This window comes from Phalacrocorax aristotelis, chromosome 1 (assembly GCF_949628215.1).
Source record: "Phalacrocorax aristotelis chromosome 1, bGulAri2.1, whole genome shotgun sequence".
Classification (NCBI taxonomy): Eukaryota; Metazoa; Chordata; class Aves; order Suliformes; family Phalacrocoracidae; genus Phalacrocorax; species Phalacrocorax aristotelis.
Genome location: NC_134276.1, coordinates 144,475,409 through 144,494,584, shown reverse-complemented (window position 1 = coordinate 144,494,584; position 19,176 = coordinate 144,475,409).

Below are 19,176 nucleotides of genomic sequence, written 5' to 3'. Positions count from 1 at the left end.
CGAGTTCAACAAAAATGTGTGCTTAACCATAATCGACTTCAGTGCAAAGTCCGGTGCTCTTGCTGAGAGCTACCAGCTCTGCTGTACAGGCAGGAATCTCCAGAATGGTCTAAAGAAAAGTGCTGTCAGTGCTAACTTTGCAGCCTGGCACAACTAGTTTGCTTGATCCTACCTGTCAACCGTCTTAGATATAACAAAAAGGAATATCAAATGAATGCCAAACTTCTGAACAAACACCATAGCTACAGGGTGCACTTCTGCAGACAAAGGTCTTTTTTGTTGAGAAGAAAGATACAAGTCCTTCAGAGCTCGGTTTTATGGACTGACTTTAAGTTATACAATTTTGCTGCACAGTTCTCTGAGAAATTCCTTTAAAGTAGCCGGAGATGGCACCTGCATAGTTTATTATGTTACAAAGAGAATATACAAGGCTTTAACAACTGAAGAATGAGGAATCATGTGCTGTATTAAATATCTTTCAGAGTTTCTTAAATAATTTTTACAATATCCCAAATACCTACATGTTAAGTAGCAATGGGTAAAAAAATCTGTATTTTGATTAACCATATTATGAAAATTGGGTGATTTATCAATAATAATATTTCAGCTGCATAGTTCAGTACTTTCTCATAGTCCAGGGCTATCCCAAGCAGGGAGCTGAGTCTGGATTCAACTTCCGTTTACAGAGAAAATAAATGACATTAGAAGATCTGGCATACATCATAGATCTTCTAGATGGGGTTCATCTAGTAAGAATCTTTTTACAAGTCTCTGCGTAGTTAAAACCTGTTTTTAACGTTTTTTTTTTTCTCTTCACATCAAAAGCCAATGTTTCACTCATAGGGCTGAAATGGTCCTCAAGCAAGTATTTTAAATACCTTTGTCCTTCATAGACACATATCTGACCCAGTCCTAAAGACTATCAGTAATGTTGACTGCATAACCTGTCCATGCAATCTAGGGATTCATATGATAGCTAAGCTTTTCCTAATCTTTACTGAATCTTCTTTTCTGCAGTGTAAGCCCATTAATTCCTGTCTTCTCCAAAGCAGATCTAGAGAATAGATTATTTCCTGTCTTTCTTCAGCAGGCATATGCATAATTGAAAACAGGCACCTGTCAACTCATAGACTTTTCCTTTTCAGGACCATACCCATCAGTTCAGTCTTGTTCCTAGTTTAAATCTTCCAGACTTCCAATCATCACCATTATTCTCCTCTGGACTGCTTATAATGTAGTACTCAAACTTAAGCAGAATATTGCAAGTGAGCAAAGGAGGATTACTACTTCACATACCTTGAAGCTTATACTTTCATGTACATGAGTATAAATACATACATATTATACATATACATGTGTATGTATATAATACATCTCTCTATAATTTACCTTTCTCGCACAATATTGACATTAGTCAGCCAGTGGTTTACTGTGACCTGAAATTTGTTTCTGCAGGAGCTGTTGAATAGCCACATACTTCCAGCCTCTGTCTTTGCATCTGGCTACATCTGCCTAAATGCAATATCTTGCATTTATTCCTAAAGCAACCAGATCTATCCCCACCTTAAAATATTTTCATGTAAACCACATTGCTTTAGTTTATTTATGTGAAAGCTATGTGAGACCTTGTCAAGAGTTTTACAAAGCTTAAGATACATGGTGTCTGCTCCATCTTCCTCTAGCCATAGGCCTGGTTTTGTAAATGGAAATCATACTGATTTGACTTTTTCTAGGTAAGTTATTATTGACTGCTATTAATTGCTTTGATTTCTTCTGTGTGCTTATCAGGACTTGTTTATTTATTCCAGCATTTTTTCCCAGGATCAAGCGTTTGAGGAATGGTTCAAATGCATCCGTATCAAAATTTTAGTTCAGAAGAAGAGTGCACTTCTGAACAAGTCTCAAAGCATGCAAATTGTTACTGTGTCACATGACTTGCTAAAGCAGACATAGTGGATGGTTCCTGTGCTCTTCCTTTCCCCCCATTTTTAACAGAGGGCATTTCATGCTTTCTGGTCTTGGTAACTCTACCTGGTTCTGAGATTTCATCAGCCAGCTGCTTCAGTATCCAAGGATGAAACTCAGCTCTGAGCCAGTTTGAGTACATATTACTCGCCTAAATACATTCTGACTTGTTTCTTCCATATTTGTACTGACATCTTGCTCGTGAAGGGACTGTGTGGGTAACAGCGCTCAGTGAGATAAGAACATTTGCTATTCTAATAATAGAGCAGCGGAGAACAAAAGCAAAGAATATAATGCTTTCTGCTTCTTTGGAACATGTATCCTGTTTTATGTAATGATGAAGTGGCCTGCGGCCACAGGTTTCCCAACATGGAGGAAAGGGTTTCAGCTCTCTCCTCACAACTAGTTAGTGCAGCGCACTTCCCCACATCACATAGCGTGGTCAAGGTCTTGGGACTGTACAGCTTGCTTGCCCCTAGCCCTATCGTGTCTGACTGTCCCTGAACAAGTAGGGCCATCCAAACTGGCTCATCTCAAGGAAATACTGGCATACTAGTAAAATTAATGGGAATAAATCTATTTTAAAAACATGTTCCATGCCATATGATTCCATTGGGGGTAATAAAATCTGCAAATTTCCGTTCTGGCCACCATTCAGTTGCTATAAAGTATCACATCATAGTTTCTTTCAAGAAAGAAGTCCATTCATTCAAGTCTGTCTAAGAGCAAATGAACAAACCTGGAGGCATTCAGTAGGTCTGTGCTGAGGTGTTACTGTGATCACTGTTCAAAGGTTATAATCTGCTAACAGGGAGCACATCGTGGAACTCAGGCTACTAATTAGAGAAATGTTTTGTTATGCAGTGTGTAACTATTATTAGTGTGTATTAGCATAGCTGAACAAGAAACCTCACTAGTAAAGACAGCTGGGGTCTGCTTTCAAACTAATGCCCTCTAAATTGCCAGTCATGAGATCTACCCTGCCCATACATCTTCTGAATTGCCAATCTTGAGATCTGCTCTGCCCTTTCTGACATTCACACTGGTCACAACACTGTGCTTAGACTTTAAGACAGGAAAAGTATGTAATAGTAATTCATTGAAGCTCACACTGGACTTCATGAGCAGAGCCTTGTGATGTGTTGATGAAAGCCCAACACCTTAAAAAACAATGGTAAAACTGCTGTTGACCTAACCGGGGCCAGGATCTCACTTTCTGTGTCTGAAATCTAATTTGGTTTATATCAGTAGGGCTCCATGAGTAACTCTGCAGGCCAAGGAAATGTTCAAGGGTCTGAGATTTCTTAAAAGCAGACAGGAAAGAATATGAGGTAGATAATGTAGTGTTTACACTTGACTTGGTGTATTTCTTGGACTTTCTGCAGAAACGAGATGGAGCAGACTACTTTGCTGCAGCATACTGAAATGTACTGTGTTTAAGTCAGTGCCTGCTGGATGGATTGTTCTCCCTTTGGCCATCTCATGTACACAGAAGAAATCAGAGAGAACTGAAATATGTGTATTTAAGAGTAATTTCAAACTGCTGAAGTGAAGTCTTTATTATTATTACTAAGACTATAACATTATTTGAAAACTGTTCTTGACGTTACCTGTCTGACTATAAAATAATTATTGATTCCTGTAATAACAACACTGATTTATATTTAACTTTTGCCATAAAAGAATCCAAATAACTTTGTAAATCAAATCAATGTTGCAAACGTTTACACTTACACATCATTTTTTATACCATGACTTATATTCATTCTACCTAAATCCAGGCATCTAAATGAGGCAATAAGCTGGAAGGTTGAAAACCTCGGACTCTTCAAATAGCCAAAAAGGAAGCATGCGTTCATGTATTCTTCAGAAGGTACCTTTAAAGAACAGTTGAAAGCACCCAAACTTTGACTTGCTCTCCATGGAGGGTACATCAGCAGCTTTCTTGAGCTGGAAAATGAGTTTTAGTGGTCCTAGTTATTCCATTATACTCAGCTTTTTCAGGTGCTGGGTTAGTGTGTTCTGATTACATGGGCAAGGTTAAGCTTATAGCCAGATGTGCAAGGAGAAAGAAATTTTCCCCTAGTTCAGACTTGCAAAGATCTTTATTACCTTGATTGCTGTTTTTTAATTTTTATTCTGTAGTGTGATTTAGTTGTGAGCCTCTCTAAAACCTTCCTCAGATGTTCCCTCCTACTTAAAGGACTTAGTACATGAATGATATTTTCTTCCCATAGTCGGTGGTTTGCACTCTTTCTATCCTAGCTCATATGTCTTGTTACAGCATCAGGAAATTTCATGGTTTGGCATTTTGTGATTTTTCTTACTAACTATCACACTCATGACCAGGTGTTTTTTTTCCTAGCCTATTGTTCTTACCTCTTCCCTCCATCAGCAAGCCTATGGGAAGCTAGCTGAGCCCCAAAAATGTGAGATAGTTGTTGCCAGCTGGTAAAGCGAAGGACCGAAAATCCTGCCTGGTTTTCCTACTTAGGCTGAAACTGGGAAGAATCATTGAGGGAAGTGGAGCTTTTTAATCAAAATAAGGAGAAACAGAGAGGGGACATGATAGTAATCCTCATACAAGGAAAAGATTGCGGCAAGAAAAAGAAAAAATCTTTGTTGTGTCAGTGTGCTTAGAACAAGAAGTTACAAGCTTGATTTACATCACAGGATATTCAGGCTAGCTATTAGAAATGGTAATTGGAAGGGCGATTACACTATACACATTGGTTAGGAAGGGTATGACATCTCCCTCATTGGCAGCTGACACTGACACAGTGTTAGGATTTGTTCTAAGTCCCGTTGGGTGACATAAATGATCTTTTTAGGTCCATTCCAGAACCCTTTCTTTTTATTTTATTAAAATTATGACTTTCAAGGAAGACAATCTAGCCAAGAAAACAGAGAGAGAAGAACCCCAAGCCCACTATTATACACAAATCTCAGAAGATTACAATAGAGAGGAATTAAAAGAGGAGAGGGAGTCAAGGGACATGGGAATATAAGTTAAAAAAAAACAGGAAAATTCACCATAACAAAACCTAGTGCTAGATCATAGAGGAAGGGAATTTTTTATTTATTTACAAAATATCTGTGTAAGTTGATGCTATGCACTAACATTCCCTCAAATATTTCTCAGTCCCACATCACATAGTTACAAGCACCTACCTGTGTCTCCCTGGCAAGGATCACTTGTGTGCAATGTAGATAGCAAAGGACACTGCCTGTCAAGTGTTCTTTATTTTTCTGGGATTCTTCTTGTTTGGCAACAATGAACTTTTTTTGACAGATTTTTGATACTCTTTAGGAATCAGTGCTTATCCTTTGTTTCAGGATCTTGCTTGCTTCAGCCTCCATACATTTTAGGCAAAGTTGCTGCTTTTGCCCATTTTTCCTTTTTTGTTTGAAACATATGTCTGTTTTCCCAACAGACCAATGGGAAAATAAATGCCGTATGTCATATGCTGCAGCCATCCTCCCGTCATGAGGATGCAGCATCTTCTGCTCACAAGTCATCTTGTCCTGTGGACTTATCAGAGAGCAGGCCGTGTGGGCTTGAATGCAGGCCTTTTGGGCTTGTCCTAAATAACATGCTACTCCCTTTTACTGAGAACAACATTCTGGGAATAGTGTCAAGGGGATTATGTTCTTCATTATCAATCCAGGCTATTCTTTTACCCCTTGTTCTGCTGTCTCATCTGGTACTTTCACACACACATGCTTCCATTCATATTGTGTTCATAACACTCTTAGTATTTTTTTGTTACAAATCTCTACAACTTTAGCCGCCAGCTAACTCATTTTATCTGCACACTGGGTCATTAAACAGCTTATCTGCCTGAGTCCATAAATATCCTCAATCTGCTGCTGCTGTTTGCCCAGAAAATATGTCAAAACTATTTATGAAATGCATGTTTACTTTACACATTAACAAATTATTTCACTTGAAGCACAGAAATCTGTATAAAGTGCCTCCTTTTTGCCTGACACTGAATATCCCTGACTGCTGCTAATGTTTTGCGTATGCCAAGTGCAAGGTTTTACATGTTGCTTGTCAGCAGAGGAGAAATCCACAATTTGAAATTGTGGCTGAATCATAGAATCATTTAGGTTGGAAAGGACCTTTAAGATCATCAAGCCCAGCTGTTAACCTAGCACTGCCAAGCCCACCACTAAACCATGTTCCTAAGTGCCACCTCTAAGAGACGGTGACTCAACCACTTCCCACGGTGGCCTGTTCTAATGCTTGACAATCCTGTCGGTGAAGAAATGTTTCGTAACATCTCCCCTGGTGCAACTTGAGGCCATTTGCTCTTGTTCTATCACCTGTTACTTGGGAGAAGAAACCAACACCCACCTCACTACAACGTCCTTTCAGGTAGTTGTAGAGAGCAATAAGGTCTCCCCTCAGCCTCCTCTTCTCCAGGCTAAACAAACCCAATTCCCTCAGCCACTCCTTACAAGACTTGTGCTCTAGACAGCTTCTTTGGACACACGCCAGCACCTCACTGTGTTTCTTGCAGTGAGGGGCCCAAAACTGAACACAGTATTCAAGGTGCGGCCTCACCAGTGCCAAGTACAGGGGCACGATCTCTTCCCTACTCCTGCTGGCCACACTATTCCTGATATAAGCCAGGATGCTATTGGGTGCCTTGGCCTCCTGGGCACACTGCTGGCTCATACTCATCTGTCTGCTGACCAACACACCCAGATCCTTTTCCAATGGGCAGCTTTCCAGCCACTCTTCCCCAAGCCTGTAGCATTGAATGGGGGTGTGGTGGCCCAAGTGCAGGACCTGGTACTTGGCCTTGTTGAACCTCATACAATTGGCCTCAGCCCATTGATCCAGTCTGTCCAGGTCCTTCTGTAGAGCCTTCCTACCCTCGAGCAGATCAACACACCTGCCCAACTTGGAGTCATCTGCAAACTTACTGAGGGTGCACCTGATCCCCTCATCCAGATCACTGATAAAGATACTAACTGGAACTGGCCCCAAAACTGAGCCCTGGGGACCACTTGTGGCCAGCCGTCCACTGGATTTAACTTCATTCACCACAAGTCTTTGGGCCCGGCCATCCAGAGAGTTTTTTACGCAATGAAGAGAACACCCGTCCAAGCCACAAGCAGCCAGTTTCTCCAGGACAATGCTGTGGGAAACTGTCAAAGGCTTTACTAAAGTCTAAGTAGACAATGTCCACAGCCTTCCCCTCATCCACTAAGCAGGTCATCTTGTCAGAGAAGGAGATCAGGTTGGTCAAGCAGGACCTGCCTATCCTAAACCAATGCTGACTGGGTCTGATCACCTGGTTGTCCTGTACGTGCCACGTCATGGCACTCAAGATGATCTGCTCCATAACCTTCCCAAGCACTGAGGTCAGACTGACAGACCTGTAGTTCCCTGGCTCCTGCTTCTGGCCCTTCTTGTAGATGGGCATCACATTTGCTAACTTCCAGTCAACTGGGACCTCCCTGGTTAGCCAGGACTGCTGCTAAATGATGGAAAGTGGCTTGGTGAGCACTTCTGCTAGGTCCCTCAGTATCCTTGGGTGGATCTCACCTGGCTGCATAGACTTGTGTGTAAGTGGTGTAGCACATCACTAACCATTTCCATTCTGCTCCCTGTCCCTGTCTTCCAGCTCAGGGGGCTGGGTACTGGGAGAACTACTGGTCTTAGTATTAAAGATTGAGGCAAAGAAGGAGTTAAGTACCTCAGCCTTCTCCTCATCCTTTGTCACTATGTTTCCCCCGGCATCCAATAAAGGATGGAAATTCTCCTTAGCCCTCCTTTTGTTACTAATGTGTTTATAGAAACATTTTTAATTGTCTTTTACTGCAGTAGCCAGATTAAGTTCTGTTTGGGCTTTGGCCCTTCTAATTTTCTCCTTTCATAAGCTCACGACGTCCTTGTAGTCCCCCTGAGTTGCCTGGCCCTTCTTCCAAAGGTCATAAATTTTCCTTTTTTTCCTGAGTTCCAGCCAAAGCAATCTGTTCAGCCAGGCTGGTTAGAACACATCTTGCTTTATTTGTACCTAGTCTAAAGCAATTTGCACCTTCCTCTATCTAAAGTAGCAGATTTAATTATAGATTCATACAGCTCATAGTCTGCTATGTCTTCTGAAACTGCTCCTGTAACATAACCTGGTATAACCCTGCGTAGCCCAGAATTAGCAACCCATAGTAGTATTTGCGTGCGATTTTGGCAGCTGGTGGGAACAGTGCCATCTAGTGCCATTATTATAGCAGCATTAACACCATGCAGTGTGGAAGGAAGTAATAATCAACGGAGAAAATCATTGTCAGAGGTGCAATAAGAACTCAAATTACCCTTCTTAAGCTAACAATGATGATGAAATGTGTCCATGGAGAACTTAGTAAAATCACCAGCTATTTTTACTGTAGACAGATTTCCGGATAGTTATCTATGATCATTGCACGTGAAATAGCTTCTGCAGATGCTGTTACGCTATTACTGCTTGCAGTTTCTAATTACTGGGTTTTTTGCTTCTTTTATGGTTATGTTGAATTGGAATTCTTATTCCTTGCAGAGCAAGACTTAGAGGTATAGAGCAGATGGTAGTTTCCCTTTAAGTTAAATGAATCCCTTGTGTTGCTCGTCTTCCTTTCAATGTAAACACCCTCCCTCTGTCTAGGCCTCAAGCTGGATGAGAAACAAGTACAGTAAAGTAGTGTTGTTTGGACTGGTTCCTAGTCCAATCTCATTGCTGGCTGATGACCCACGGAGCAAGCCCTAGATAGAAAGCACATGCGCAGCCTGAACATAATTTTGCAGGGTCAGATAAATAGTCCTCTTAGTAATTTCTTGATGAGCATGTGAATCGCAGACAACTGTACAAAAGATCAGGCAGAGATCAGGGTCTCCTGATATTACCTTTGTAATTCGTGCTATTAGGAAATCTACTTCCCGCTCCCCATTGCTTGCGCAACGACCAGTAGAGTCAGAAAGTTCTTGTTGCTCTCGTGCCCCCGTGTTTAGCTAACTGTCTTCTCAGACCCAGAGATATTTTGTGTCACGTTTCCGTAGGGTCACTTGCCTCAACGCAGCTGCTGAGACTATTACAGAGCTCAGGTCTGCACGTACAATCTTCCTGTTTCACTACAATGGAAATTTTTGAAAGATGGTTCTCACACTCTAACTAAAGAGTTAGAGAATGGTCTCTTTGGACTACCCATACAATTGCATGAGTCACATTTCACTCATAGTTGCTGCTGGGAAGGCATGTCATCAACTATGTATTTGTAGAGACATACAGCCAGAGAACATTTGTGATAAATTTTGATTTTTCATTAACCCTTCCTGAAAGCAGTACTATGCTGATTGTGGAGAAAAGAATTATTTTATTTTGTTAAGGAAGACATGGAACATTCAAACTATCTGTAACATAAAATGATTTTATAGATTTTTTAAAAACAGCTTCAGTCATGCAATTTTGATTGATTTAACCCTGGTTTGTAGTTGATCAGCTTCAATCATTCAATTTTGATTGAAGTGCCTCCAGAGGGGAAACAGGTAGCTGAGTTGACCATTATGGCTAAGAGGTGTCTAAAGGGACATTAGGTGACTCACATACTCTGGGCTTTTTCCTTGCTGTATTTTGGAAGAGAGTTGGACACAGAAACTTCTGCTTTATGCAGGCAGACATTAACTAGTCATCCTATTGTCTTCTACCTTATGATATCCTTACCCTTGTCTTTGCAAGTTTTTTGTCATTTTTCAATAAAATATCTGAAAACTGTTCAGGAGGTTTCAGTAATGTGGGACTAAAGCCTCAGTCTGTCCTACCATGTAACCTCAAATCATATTCCAAGCCACAGTCCAGGCCTGGTCCAGAGCTGACCTTTTAAATGTCCTACCCTTCAGTACTACACAGTGGTCTTCTTTCAAGTATTTGGGCTACAACGTGCATATATTACATGGCATGCGTTGTACACCATGTCTTAAAACAGTTTAGGATATTCACAATTGTTTGTTCTAAGAGATCTGAAACAAAGATCTCTGTTCAGGTACAGGAAGGAGCTTTCCTGGGAAGTCTAAGGCAAATCAGACATCACTCCTGTGCCTTGTGTCTAAGGAAAGGGCTCCTGGAAAACATTGCTCATGTCCTCCCATGAGCATGTCTTCCCATTTTCCCTAATCAAGTACTCTATTAGCTCAAGCCAAAACCTTTTGTCTTCACTGATGTGTTTCTTAGAGCTCAGAGGGAGTGACACCTATTGCTCTGATAGCAAGCACTGTTGATAGAGAGGAGGAACTTTCCCCTGTGTGACTCTCCTTTCTTCCACAGCTCCATATGTAGATGGAAGATGCCTGAATACTGGTTCACTTTGTTTTGGTACCAGTGTTGAATGCCCCAAACTATGTATGAAAAGGAGGTTGTTTTAAAATTACAGTGGGGTCATGATTAACAGTTACCTGCCAGGAACCTGCAGGAAGATACAGCGGCAGCAGACAAACTCACCTTCCTTGGGAGACTTCATCAGCTTCTGTCTGTGCATGATAAAGTTTATAAATTTGAGACTGTTAATGGCTTTGTATTTTGTTTATTGAATTAACGTGATGTTTTAGCTTCTGAGATTCCAGCAACCTCCATACTTGCTTCAAATGGACTACAGAAGAATCTTCTTGTAGATATTTACATAATATGATGTATTGAACACTTTCATTGGTGATACCTGATAATGAAACATGGAATGTTTCTAAGGGAAATAGTTCTAAGGGAACTATTCTGCTATTGTTACAAGCTTTGTACATTTTCATGGTGAAAGTGGAAATGCATATTTGCAGGAGAGAAAGCTTTCTGAACAAGAATCTTATTTTCTGCTGTTCAAAGTGTGTGCAGAAACTGTGGTAAATGTAGTGGGAATATTATTTATCATAAACTAGTATTTCAGTTTGTTTTATTTATCAGGATCTCATTTTACTGGGTTCCCCCAGGCATAATAAAATGTGTTAGTACATTAAATGACTACATCATCCCATATATTCCCCATCGTCTTTTACTTCAATTAATATATCTCTGTCTTTTTAGCTCTGGAAATTTCCTCATAAAATTTGATTCTCAGGGGTATCAGGAATCTGCATCTCATCCCAGCTTCAGTGAGAATATACTTAACAGTCTTAGCACTGGTTCTTAAGAAGGTAAGTTAAGATTTTTAAAATATGGGGCCTAAAGTTAGCATTTTGCAGTTTGAAAATGCTGAAATAAATGTCATAGGAATCACAAAGGTACATTTTTCATGCATAAGACTTTTCAGAATTTTATAATAATTTTCATCTCAACAAATATGAGATACTAAGGACTCTCAAAATACCAGGAAAAAGGTTTCCCAACTTCTTACTCTGTCTTTTGCTACTAAAAAGAGGGAGGAAATGAAAAAGGGAGAAAAATATAGAAATAAGAAAAAAAGGCTGTATTTTTCATAAGTAGAAAGTAAAAACATTACAAAAATACTTTGAATTTTTTTTTTAATGGGTAAGACAAAAGCTTCTCAAAGCAAAATTCCAACCAACTCTACTAGTCATTAATTTCCTATCAGCTGGTATTGAACCAGCTTAATTAAACAGCAGTTACCTGGGCTGAGTGGTAAGGATTAGGCAGCATATGAATCTGAGAAACTTCAGAACACAGCTGCTCCACAGTCGACCTGCTCATCTTCATCGTTCCTGAAAGTGACCAGATTCCTCTCTTTTTTCCTTGGATCTCACCTTTTGAGTTACTTTAGCCAAATATCCAGTCCAAATGAAGCTACCTTTTCTTAGAAGAGGGTCTGCTCAATGAAGGTGAGAAGGATGTTCAGCTGTATTTTTTTCTCAAAGACACAAATGTTCCTGGAGACATCTTCCAAAGCGTCTCCCCTTTCTCTTCCCCTCACTTTTTCTCACAGTTTCTTTCTCTGTACTGTGGAACCACAGGAATCAGAATTTCATTAGCTACTTTTTCCAACAACATAATATTGCCATAGCAACAGATAAAGTATATTTGCTTTTTTTTTTTAGTCTAAATAAAAGACTGCACATACACATCAGCTGCTCCGGACACAATACAATGTATGAAATACGTATTGGACATATTGCATTCTGGCTTCATGAACTCATATTTCCATCTAAGGTTTTCTGAAGAAAATGAGAGTTTGACCTCCCAAAGATATCATTTCATCTGTCCAGACATAACATGTCATATGTGTATGATTCTTATCACCGGTGGCTGTTGCCTTATGTTTCAAATCTAAAACCAATTATATTTGACTGCTCTCAGAAGTCTCTCAGCCACATCTAGCAGTTAGTTGCTCCAAGTTGGCTCACAGAACCTGTCTCACTGTAGATAAAACCCCACACTTCAGTTTGAAACATCTGCTGGATGATGATACATCTACAGAGCAGATTTGGATCTGAGTTGTACAGATGGGGTTAATTTTTAATTGCAGCTGCAGTGATAAGCAATACATTACTTAACACATAACACACAATCATGCACATATACTTCCTTGGTCTTCCTGTCCCTGAGGCAACTGGGAGGGGGGATAAATCAGTTCATCAGAATAGCTGAATGCAGGATCAGGTGCAGTCAATTTACATACCAATTCACAAACTGAAAATTTGGCTAGAGCTATTCTGGTCATACTTGTTCAATGATCTCCAGATTGCCTCAGCATGCCAGCATTTCATATGCAAGGTTACAAAAGAATCCGTTGGCCCACTTGAAATGAAATAGTGCTCCCTGTCAAGCCCATGACTGCTACAGGGACAAGATGTAAAACAGAGAATGAACACTGATGAAAGTCTGTTTAATTCCCTTTTACATTTCTCAGACCATTTGCTTTATTACAGCAAATATGATGTAAATCTCCCTGAAGTCATATTAATAAACCTGATATTGTCTATCATGAGTCTGCCTTGACACATAATACACATCAGGGTGCTGTTTTTTCTGGTACTATTCTACAGGAACTGCTATTTTCACCGCAGTGATTGTTTTATTTTCTATCATTTTATACCATATGGTATTATCTTGTTGCTGTTTTGGAACTGGACCAAGTTGTGTTGCAACATTTTATCCCACTTTTTTCTTTACTTACATGAACCCTTTCACCATGCTATCAGACTGCTGTCACAGGGTCATGATGAAGTATTACAGAAGTACCGTAGATATATCCTACTGAGGCGCTTCAGAAAGTGTCTTGGGAGAGTCTGTGGGGCACCATTCCTTGTAACAATGATTCTGCAGTGTGCTGATTCCTGGATAATCTAGACAATTTTTATTTATTTCCATTAATGGGCTTTTGGGTCTTCAGCTAAGATGTCGCCTTCCACTGCCGTGCCATTGACATGTCCTACTGTAAAGAAGTAGGGTTATTTTAAATTAATCCTTTTGCCTAACTTCTATTCCAGATTTTAATCCAGTTAGGCATGGGATTTAATAAAGGTCTGTGTGCTGTCAGATTGCCTTCAGACCTACCTTACCATTTCCTGATTTCCAGCAAGGGTCACAGATGACACCAGCAAGAAGACAATAAGAGAAGATCGGAGATCCAGGACATTTAGTACCCACGAAATACAGGGGTAGTTAATGCAAAGAATAGGGCAATGCATAGTAAAGCCTCCATTACTACACTTATACTGCAGCAGTTAAATTACCCACATGATGTACATTATTAACTGAAACACAACATAAAGTGTGACCACAATGATTTTAAATATATTTGGAGCTTGCCTTTTTTACGAAAGTGAACTTTAATAGGTCTTTTTTGTTCTCAGAAACCTGAAGACAGACTTTGTTAAAAAGCTTCCAGCTTTGAGATATGCAAATTCAGAGACCGGAGTATGAGAATTTATATAAAAAGCAGATGTGGGACCCTTTACAGTTGAATGTTTTTTTGAAAAGCAAGGCGACTGCACTACATATGTTGCTGCTTAAAGACTGAATGCACCCTCTTGCGGTAGTTGCTTTTTGAAGAATGTATTATATATGGTGCAAATAACAACAACAAAAAAGCTGTATTTTGTGTACAGCAGATGTCAGATTTCAGGGTCAGTATAGCCGAATGAATTTCTTGTAGTTTTGATGATTCATCTTTTCTTACGCTATACATTTATCCCAGCAGAGAACATAGCAGTGCTCAAGTGTGACAACTCCTGGAATTACGGTCAGGGACAGTAAGGGATGTGGGAGAAGGATTGTGTGGGTTCTACCAGTTCTAGTAAAAATGGTGGGGATGGCTTCGACAAGATGCTTGTTGTGATTATTACTCCGTTATCATATTCTCTTGCTGTACACAATAATGTGAAGTAGATACATGCAAAAATATCTCAGGCTGAAAATTTATTTTGATACCTCAAAGAAAAAGAAAAGGAAAAGACATAGGGTAAAATTTTCAAAAATGCTCTGGTGATTTAGGTTCATTTCCAAATGTGGCATAGCATGCGTCACAGCAGAGTCCACTTCCCTAATTCTACCTGTGTGAGAATTACTTAAGCCTATAACAATCATATAGACTGTCTCCTTCCCTATAGGGTGAGACGCTCATATCCAGGGGGGAATGAGTCCCCACTACCTTATATACCTGTTTTAGGATGAAAAGATTTATCACCTGAAAATGTATTTTTCTCCCCAAATCCTGTATAGGAGTCTAGGCAACAGGCAGAGACATAAGCAATCAAATATGTACCATCTAATCCTGGGCGAGGCCAGTTCTGTGTTTAGCATCTAACTCCCCTTTCAGGCATTCACACTGAAATTAGACACGCGAACATCTTTCTGCTTCTGGCTACTATGTATCTAAAAGCCAAAATTTGTAAATGGGACTAAACAATGTAGGTGCCTTGTTACGTTCAATGGGAGAAAATGAACCTGTTCCTAGTTTAGTCCTGTCTTGTTTGCAGACAGAATAAAATCCTGCTGGTAGGTTTGCTGGTTAAGAAATAAGTGAAGACGTTCTGGGCAACACACAAAAATAGCCTGACTTGTCCAATGTCATCCCAGAGGACGCAAATTCAACACAGATAAAAACAAAGAGACAACCCTTTCTTCCAGCTCCACACACACAGACACACACGCAAAATCGACGACGTCATTATAATTTATAATACAAATGGGTGTAAGGGTTTGGTAGAATTTAAATTATAGTTCAAAAGGTCTACTTTATGATATTTAGAATCAAACTCCTCTGTGCTTAAAGGATGTGCAAATCTTACACTGTTCTTGACAGCCTCAAAAAGTCCTCCAATATAAAACCAGCTCTCAGGTTTTGTGGGTTTTTTGAGGCAAAAAAAGAGTGTAATAGAAACTGTGTGTATTTTGTTGCCAATGTGACTGATTTAAAAAAAAAAAAAAAAAGCCTTTATCAAACAGAACAAATAAAACTGGAGATCTGAAAAGTTATATTGTGTGTAGCATCTAAGCTGCAACTTTGCACACAGATTCAGCCAAGATTAAGAGCTACCAAGACAAATCATAGCTTGCGTTCGGTGCCACTGAGTCCACCATTGCGCCACTTACACACCATTGTCCATCAAAGATCAGAAGGTCTGTAAATCCCCGTTCAAGTCCTGTGGCTTTATACACCTTTTATAGTGATGAACTCTGAGGTCTGGGGTTTTCTTGTAGATCTCCATATAGAGCTCTCCTCTGCTTAGGTTGCTCTGTTGAACTTCTACTGTATATATTTTCCACAACAGTTTTCGCCATAGAAACCAGGAATAACTTTTAAAAAAGCTGTGGAAAATATTTCAAATAACGCTAAGCTTCTACTGCTTCCCCCCTCCAAGCTTAATCACAATAAATATTTAAAAGGGACAGAGAAGTTATTCAAAGACCAGGCTGCATTTTCCATTACATTAAAAAACTTATAACAGAAAATTGAGTCTTTGCTACTTCGTTAACATTTTCTTGGTAGATCCATTTTTTCTTAGATAAAATGAGCAACGTGTAATTAAAGCAAATACAGCAAACCTTTCTTTTTTTTAAATGGGGTTGTAAGCATAAATAAAATTAATCTTGACGCTGTGTCAGTCTGATCTTTTTATATGATGACGTGAGTTCTGACACAGCATTATGGGGGTTCTGTCACTGTGACAAATTTAGAAGTAAAATAAAGACTTGATAGGCCATAACATATCATTTACTCCAACCACCTGATACACATTGCTGTATTAGCGTAAAGCCCCAGTACAAATGGTATGCGTAGGTTTAAAATAAGTCAAGGAATTTATCCCCACTTGCTCAGCAAAATATCCATGAGAGGTTTTCTCCAAAATATCAACCTCAGTGTCACCAGTTCAAACGAAATAACCTGTGTGCATCGGTGAAAGAAATGCTGATGATTTCAGCTCTTCACCTGAGAAATGGGAGAGGCTAGGAGCCTGCATGCAGCTACCTGAGTCTGACTCATGCGTGGTAGCTCTTTACGGTCCAGTGGCTTGATTGCTAGTGTTGGTGTGCCGTAAAGGACACGTAGAGGGAGACCTATGGACTGGTCCGCAATATGGAAAATGGCAGAGCGAGCTCTTGTCAGCTGAAACCAGAATCGTCTGTTACGTGAACACCGCCCGGAGTACAGATGCCCTTCCTTTCCCATCTAGTGAGTTCTATAAACCAAGACGAGTCAAGTGGAGAGCGCTCAGCTGGGAGCTACGGCAAATTAATCCATAACCACAGCGGCTGTCGGGTCATTTCCCTCACATTGGTGAGTCCTAATTTATTAAACCCTTTTACCACTCCTGCTATTCCTCCACCATTTAGGTTCCTTTGGGTTTAGCCGATCAAGCTGATGGAAGCCCCAACAGCGTGGAAATCATTGCCAGCTGGGCCGTGGATTTTGCCTGCCTCGGAGCCAAAACTCAGCAGTTTCATTAAGATCCGCTTAGAATTTTTTGCAGCACATAAAGCAGCTTCTGCCTCCAAGCCGCCCACCGCCACGGTGGTCCTGTCGCCTGCTCCCCGGTCGCGGTGACCATCCCCACCCCAGGGACCCGGCCCCCCACCCCAGGCGCCCCCCGCGGGGCGCCCCCCGCCACCCTGAGCCACCCTCCCAGGAGGCAGCCCCGGGCGGCGGCGCGTCCCTCCCCTCCGCTGCTGGGGGGCCCAGCCGCCGCACCGGGGGCCGAGCAGAGCCCGCGGGCAGCTGCTGCCGGCCCGGGGCCGCCGCCCGGTTGCTGGTGGTGCCAGGGACCGGTTTGCTTCTGTGCGGCCAGGCAAAGTAGCTCCGGCTTCGGGAGGTGTCAGTAACGGGGCGGTAACGTGGGAAAGCTGGTGCAATATTGTACGGGGGGATACCTGAGAATCGGCCCGTGGTTTTTTAACATTCACTTACAGGTCCAAACATACCCTGAAACATTTTGCATTCCTGTTATTGCTTCCCCTGCCCTCTTCTCCCGACAAATTGTAAAGCCCACATACAAAAAATCGTTTCAGATCAGAGCAGAATGTGTTCTGGCATTTAAGAGCTTTTCGTTTTTTCTTAATCCTTTTAAAAATGCATTTCAAAACATTTTAGCTTGTCATGTGGAGGGATGAAAACAGTTCATTTAGAAACAGTGAAACGAACCATGCTGGTTGCTTCCACGTTCGTTTTACCTTCTTTTTTTTCCTTCCCGTTTGAACAATTTGGTAGAAATGACAGAGCTGAATGACAATGAACCAAATTTTCATGTTTTGGTAAAGAAAAACGTGGCCATAAATGCTACTCAATTCTGCCTGAAACTATATGTATTTGCAGAAATACCACATGATAGTGCTATTTTAGATGATGACTATGTGGGTTAAAGATTTTATTTTTTTCTCTTCTTTAATGGAACCTAGATACATAGCAGAATTCAGAAGCTTTCAATGCACAATCTTTTTTTTCTGAAGCATTGAACTTCAATATATGAAAGGGAAGGGAAAAAGGGTGAAAAAATGTAAATGCAAGCAAAAGATTTCGAGTGCGATGGAAGACTGTTGAGGACTCTCTCAGTTGCTCAGTGTAATGCTGTATTGGTGTTTCGAGATAATGGGAGATAACAAAAGGTGCTAATTTTCTCTAGATCTGAGGTTTCTGCTTCCTTATCCTTACAATCCTAAGGTAAGAAACATCAGAGAGAAAGGAGCAAGCTGGGTTTTCCAAGATTTTGATGAGTCCTGATAGTGTTTGGCCTCAGCCATCCAACTGCATTCTCAGCTCAGAGCTCACTGTAATCCCTTTCGCGGCGTGAAAACACCTTTGACCGCAATCCACTGGAAACCATTTGTTCTCTAGTGATCTAGATGCAACCCCCCGATTCTGCAAGGTCTAAGCAAATTCTCTCCCAAGGTCCTCCAGCTCTGGTACCTAACGACTGAACAGCTGCGCTCAAAACCACCCAGCGCTACCGTGCGTCCTGTGATGCACCACCAGGTCCCAGATCTTTGCTATTTGTGGCCTCGAGTTGTAGGGCTCAAGTAAAACTCTCATGATGGAAAATCTGAACCTTGGTATATCTGGGTTCAATGGCACTGAAAGAAAATGAGCAAACAAACTAACTGGCTGCAGGTAGGCTCTCTCGGGACTTCTTTCTCTGTAAATAAGCATGTACAATGTATTTTGCAGCTAAAAAATATTATCCCTTGTAAATAGGGCTATTGTATTGAAAGTTATATTCCTGGTATGAGCATCAAATTAGTTTTGAATTTTATTTCAAGTATTAAAAATTCTGCTTTGAAAGAAAAAGATCTGTGTGCTCAAAAAGTGGGATTTGGTCTGTATTTTAAGCAGAAGAGTCTGTAGGGATCTAGGGTAAAGCAAAATATCTGAGTAGACTTCTCTTTTCTGCTCACGATGATGGACGACGTGCAAAATTATGTTGTCAAATTCAAATTATCCAAGATTAATTAGAAAGAGTTCAAAAGCTGAGGCTCCCCAAGCCTGCCAAAAGTTACACTACCTTGTCTAAATCAATTGCCTCAGAATAACCATCTGCTAATGGTTTGTGCACTGTAATGCAGCCTCTTGGAATCTCACTACTCCAGTGAGGGAAAAATGAAAGCAAGCAGAAGAAATCCCAGGGGACCGTAGCTTCAGGAGGCGAAAAATTGGTGCTTTTTCTTGCCTGTCTCTTCCCAGTTTCCTGCCCCCTCCAGCGTATGAGAAAGACAAGAAGAGTTTGTGCACTTTGGAAACTCGATAGGAGGCAGCAGCTGATCTTCCCATCACCAGCCTAAAAATAATCCACTCCAG